Raw genomic sequence first — 6,589 nt, forward strand, 5'->3', positions numbered from 1 at the left:
TAATCTCAAGAGAGATTAAAACAATTAGACTGACTGATGTGTATATTGGGTTTCCACCACTAGGATCAATAGCACAGTGCCGAGGGTGTCAGACTGCCATTGTTGTAGATATCTCTGCACTGCTGTAATATTGTTGAGCTAAAATGGGGGATTCTTTCTCTGTCTCCCCCTCCTGTGTGCAGTCAGCCTGACAATGCACTGCAGCGGTTTTCTCTCCCCATACCCCTCCACCCCACCCCACCACCACTACCACTCCATTCAATCACCCTCCCCCTCCATTCTTCCTCACACACACGTCTCCCTTCGCACTGATCGCTCCAAAAAATTGCATGCATATCAACCAGCACTGAACAGTCTTCAGAGGAAAAAATAAAAAACAGCAGAGGGTTTTCCTTCACAGTCACGCTGCTGCCGAGTCTCCGCCTCTTTCACTGTCGTGTCCCTGAATCGATCTGCCCAGAGTCATCGCTGCACCTATTTCTCTCTATCTGTTGTCTCTGATTCTATTATGTTTTTTCTGCTGCTAGATCTTCCCTTGCCTCCTTCCTGATCACTCTACTCTCTTTTATCTAGTTAGCTCTTTCTAATTTGACCCCTCTGTGTACATTATCTCTGACCTAACCACACCTAAATCCTTCCACCTTTCTGATCAATCCATCTTTCTTATTTCAGTTTCATATCAAAACTTACTCTCCCTGTTTTACCCCATCCTTCTTACCCCTCTAATTCCCTCTTTTTGCATCTTACGAATTGATGCAAGCAGTTTCTAAGTTTCTGCCCAAAGGACGCAGACACAGTCTGGACAGTGAGAGGCTGCGTGTGCAGACGATAGTGGGGAGGGTGGCCAGTCATGTTTTGTTGACTTAACGTTGGGTAAAGATGACAGAGAGGAAAAGAGAAGGACAGACGGGAGGAAGGACAGTGAGAAAAAAAGGCTCCAGCAGATGGGGGGGACTGATGGGAAGGAACACAGAAAGCAGTGGAGTCATGTGCAGGAGAGGTGTGGAGACGAGCCAGTGTGACATAAATTAGCACTCCAGAATGGATGGAGACAACTGACAGACGAACGAGAGTCACTTAGGGGAAAGAGAGATGAAAATTAGAGAAAGGGGCATCGTTTCGATGTTACCATAAAGGGATTAAAGCGGGTTTGTGACTTGCCAGACAAAACAAATCATACATAATCCAGCCTGTGTCCATACACCCTGGTTGGGTTTATATATAGATGTGTTGCATCTCATTCTGTTGGTTTTCCACTGGGGCAGAGGAGATAGCTGCTCCAGGAGTCAACTTTACTGAAAAAGTAAAAAAATTATACTGTCATGCAATTATACTGAAAAAGTAATTGCTGCTGACAAATTGACACTATTGTTTTCTAACCCCTTCCCCCTCCCTGGCTCTCTATTTCCCTTCCATCTGCCCAACATTTTGAGACAGACAGTGTCTGGAAATCTGTCAGATGGATCAGTGAGTCACTCTTATTTCACCAAACTGTGGCGATATATTCTTTTTGTTAAAATCCATGTTTTATCTAGATGCATTTATCCCTCTTGACTTGTCTTTCTCCTTCAACACTGAAGGTGGGATGCATTTAATCTTCAGCAATGTAAAATGCTGCTTTTCCTCGTTCTCTGAATAATTTTTGGTTTTCGACTTGGTTTAATAGCGCAAATGGGACAATTTTATGGTGCCACCTCGAGAAAATTAGGCCTGAGATTTTACAAAGATTTCTATACTGTTCTTTTAACCAAAGATGAACTAATCATTTTTACATTGATTAGCTTAAACTGCAAACATGATATCTGACATATCTGTCAGGCTTCAGTGTCAGCTCTGCTCAGAAACCGAAGAACAAATAGTCCAGCGATACACCGGTTTCATTCTTCTATGCAGTAGGGGTGTAATGCACTTGCAAGCTGGTTGCAACACTTAATTTCCATTTGCTTCATTGTTATTGTGAGTTTACAGCCCACGCATTGATGACAGTGCCATGACTCCATTTGCAGTCTTGGTAGGAGCAAAGATTTTAGTGAACAAAACCAGCTATTTTTAGGTCAAAATGGCCGAAACATCCAGTCAGTTACTGGTTGAATAGATCAGCTTCAGGGAATTTTTAAAGAAAGCTAATCCTATTTATATAGGCAACACCTCTACAGTGTACTGAAATCCATCCTGTTACTTCCTGTATAATCTTGCTGTCAAAAACCGTGATAAACCAAATGCACTGAAAACAAGCCCAAAACGAGACTCTCTGCCCCACTGGGGTCAGAATAATGAAATAATGGCCAGTTGCAGCCTTGCTTCACATACCCACGTGCTAACATACAGTCCATATTTGAAAACATGGTGATCTATGATATGGACTGTCAATGTGAGACAAGGTCAACTACAGAGGGAAGAAATTCTTGACACTAATCTCACTTGTGATGCATAGACCACTCACAAAGTTGACTGCCTCTCACTTCTTCCTGTCTTCTTCACCCCTTTCCTAACGCTCACACACACATGCTAACAAAGCTCACTGACATGAAACTGCCTTGCAACACACGGCACAGACGACTTCTATCATGCTCCTGTCAGAAAGTCTCCTGTTTGCTTATCTGGGGTGATGATGCTACAGTGCATTAAGATGCATAATAATAACTTATTATTATCTTGCGGACCCATACACACACATAAGTCTTGTAATCAGCGTCTTTCATGTACCTGTCACTATCTGTGCATCAGCTTCTGGCTGCTTTGTAGGTTGCACCTCAAGGATAATGAATAACAGCTTGAATACTGTCTCACTCAGGCAGTTTAAAACCATTCTGCTTGATGAATGGATTTCGAGTCTTTTAAAGAGTAGTGTTAAGAAACACCAGCTCAGACTCGAATATCTACCTCTAAAAGAGGCTGTTTCCATTGTCATTTCTGCTTTTCATATATATTTCATATATATACATATTAGTTTGAGGGGGAATGTGTGTGTGTAAACAGAAAGAAAGAAAGGAAGAGTAACGAGCATTAGTTTTCATGTATGAAGAGAGACAGAAGATATGAAAAAAGGAAGAAGAAGGGACTGAAAAGAGGTGGGAGATAAAGATGAAGAGGGGGCTGAAAATGGGAGGGTGTTACTGCAAGGTTTGCGTTTGAGGATGAAAGGGGCGTAAGAGGTGGGTGGGAACAAGGGAGAGATATATATTTTGTTATGAAAAGAGGCAGTCTTTGGTAAGGGGTTCTCTAATGGTTGAGTTTGTGTGATTAGCTTTATTTTTGCCAGCGGTAGACAGAGTTAACACGATCTGTTGATGGCTACAATTTCTAGACTGTATTCCCAGTCGAGATTTTTTTTTGGATGTTTTATGTTTGTGTATCAGTGACACAGAGTCTCTGTTCATGACATGTCTGCATGTGGTTATGCGCCGCGGCTACACAAGGCAGAAGCTTGCATACAAGGAGTTCCCAACTGTCTTCTATTATTTACAGCTCTCTTTTCTTCTGTCCTGCAATTACCCCACATTCTCTCGCACTCCAGCCTTCGTCGTCTAGACCACCAACACTGTGCTATTTACCCTTAGAGATACCTCTCTGCCAAGACTGTTCCTCATGTGTCGACTCTCTTTTTTAAGTCTTCCAGCCTGTTTTAGAGTCATGTCAGAATCACTGGGTTTACACTTTACAACCCCTCCTGTCATTTGTCCCGTTTCTGGGTGATGTTGATTTACTTGCTGTCAGAGAACATGGGGAATCGAAGGTGTTTCAGTCTGTAGCTGTGTTCAGCAACGTAATGTGTGTTAGCCTGACACCTGCAGGGGGGACCAGGACACTGCGGTTCAACACATGGCTTTAGGAGGATGCCAGTTTGGCAGACAAGAAATGTTGTCTTCACAGATGAATGCTGAATGTGTTTGATAATAGGCTGTCATTGTTGTGTGGGTTCTCGTGCAGCCCGGGGTTCACCTGTAATATCTGATTTGCAACATTTATGTGCATGATTAGTTTAGTATCTCCACTGCAAGCAACATTTTATGTTAAAATACCTCAACAGCCTTTGGGAACTTGGTCTCATCCGGCTGAAGCTACATAAATCTCTTCCCTAACAAATGTAAAAAAGAAAAGAGGAGATAAACAAAATAAAAATGGACAAACTAAAATGGATCAAATCAAATGTAAAATATCATAATAATCACAAATGAAAATAATGAAGAAAAAAAAATATATAGTATTCATAATTTATGAAAATACATCTTCTATTTAATACATCTCTGTCAGTTATTACACAATCACCTGATCACAATTTCCATTGATTGTTTCCTTTCAGCTCTATAAAAACAACTGGATGAAACTAAAAGAAATGTCCCGTGTTTATCACCATTTCAAAGTGGTTACCACAACTTTTCAACTCAAGTTGCTTAACAAGTTATATTAAATCAACTGCATTTAATCAATTATCTATATAATCAATATAATGGATTTAGTTTCAAAGCCAAACAACACAACAACACAGCAAGCACATTTTTGGTTTCAAGCCAAATGAAAAAGAACCCAGTGTCCCTGCTGGTAATGATGAGGCTACTTTTATTACTTTATGTGAAACTCCATAACTCGTGTCTTATTTTGTCTTGGACAATAAAAATACCATGTAGGTTACTTATTAACTTATTAACGTTGGTGTATTTTGTGTCAATAATCTCAAACTACAAAGTCACAAGTAAGTAAAGTTGTTCTATGAAGTCGGTGGAGCGGACCCTGGTCTGGGACCTGAGCTGAATATGGTATATTCTTTATCTAATATCAATTTACTTTGGGGAGAGCAATTGCAAAACATTTGCTCCGCATTGAAAGGGCTTCCAGCTTTTTTGTTTCCGGAGAAAATGAATGTATCAAGAGAGAGAGAGAGAGAGAGAGATGGAGAAACCACGCATCTGCATTTCAGAAATGATTATGATATTAACTATAAGGAGTGAGTCATTACGAGCTGATACTGATTCATATGCAGTGGGCGGCTTGAGGGAGGAGTGGAAAATAGATAGGACTGGAAATAAAAGTGCAGCATAAGACAAACTGAGAAAGGAAGGAACTGAGGGAGAAAAGTGGTGAAAGAAATGCTGCATTACAGAAGAGAAATTTGGCAGGTTAGTGAGGAAGGGGGGGAAGGAACTGCTCATGCCAAGATCTGGCTGCATTCCAGGCTGTCTGGCCTTTTCCTGCCTTACCTTTCCTTAACACCAGGAGTGCCTCCTCCCTGCCTCACCGAACTTCAGTCACCCTGCCACCAAAGAATGACGCAATGTTTGCATCTGGATTAACACGGGGCAGAAGAGTGTTGCACATGTTATGTGCTTATGCCCGTCATCTGTCAAATAGATAACAACCTCGTGAAGTGGAAGAGATCCAGAACAACAAACGCACACAGACCTCTCCTTCAATGTCAACGTCACCGACCTGACAGATTGCAGCCGGGATAGGGGTTGCCCATTCTTTTCCCGGCAACTCACCGGAGTTGCTGAGGAAAGCTCAGAGTGGAAATTCAACTCATTTTTGTCCCACTGGAAGCGGGGAGAGACTGGAAACATTCCTTTGTGGGACAATAGGCTATCAAAGACCCCGACGACCACTCCCTGTAGTTCACAGCCATGCGGCTGGTTACACAACAGTGTCTGCAGAGGTCTGCATGTGTCAGAACTGGACAAACCTATGGTTTCACAACCTGAGAGAAGTGAAGCTCAGCCATGTCTCAACCTGACTATCATAGTATGATCTGAGAGCTGGTTGCAGTGATATGAAAGTCTGAGTCAGACCATCCAGAAAAAGACTTTATCACTAATTCGGTCTAAACTGGAAACATGTTTCCGTCCACGGGTTGGTTTTTTTTATCTTCACACTCTGCCTTCAACAAAGACAAAACATTTCAGAAACTGTTCCCACTGGGTTGAGATAACCGTTGCTGTTTCCACAGCTGTTTCTCTCGCTTATAGGCCAGAACAGCGCAGACGGGCCTCCAAATAATGATTGTTTTGATCCCTGATTTGCAGGCTACGAAATCAATCAATAAGCTGATGTTAGATTTACAAAAGTGAGAAAATAATGAAAAGCCCTATCTTGAAACACACTGGACGGATGTTGTGTTGTCATCACTTTAAAGCAAAGAACAGGAGCCCCAAAGAAGAATCAAATTATTACCGTGGTTGGTGTTTTTTGGTTGCTAACTTTGTCATTATTTTAGCACCTAGCAAGCAAAACAAATGATGAGTAAAGTGACACGAACTATATCAAAAGGTTGAGCTCTTGGGGATTTGGATGACGATGCTTTTGCTGTCCTTATCATATGCATGTTACAGAAATGATTTTCTTTTTAATGTTGAAATAAAAGACTCAATCATCGCCTTTAAACTGTGATTCATAGTGCTGTACGAGCAGTAACTATAACCTAAAAATGTGATGAGACTCAAAAGTGTTGGCCACACTGAGAGTGTGGGCTCTGTGTGGGTGTCACACAAAATGACGTATGGCTGAGTTACAGGATGGGAGGTGTCATGTGTCATGTTAACACCTCAGTGGTGATTACATTCTTTTAGTTGGGGATGAAATGTAGTTTCAACCAACT

Source organism: Odontesthes bonariensis, chromosome 5, assembly GCF_027942865.1.
Source record: "Odontesthes bonariensis isolate fOdoBon6 chromosome 5, fOdoBon6.hap1, whole genome shotgun sequence".
Classification (NCBI taxonomy): domain Eukaryota; kingdom Metazoa; phylum Chordata; class Actinopteri; order Atheriniformes; family Atherinopsidae; genus Odontesthes; species Odontesthes bonariensis.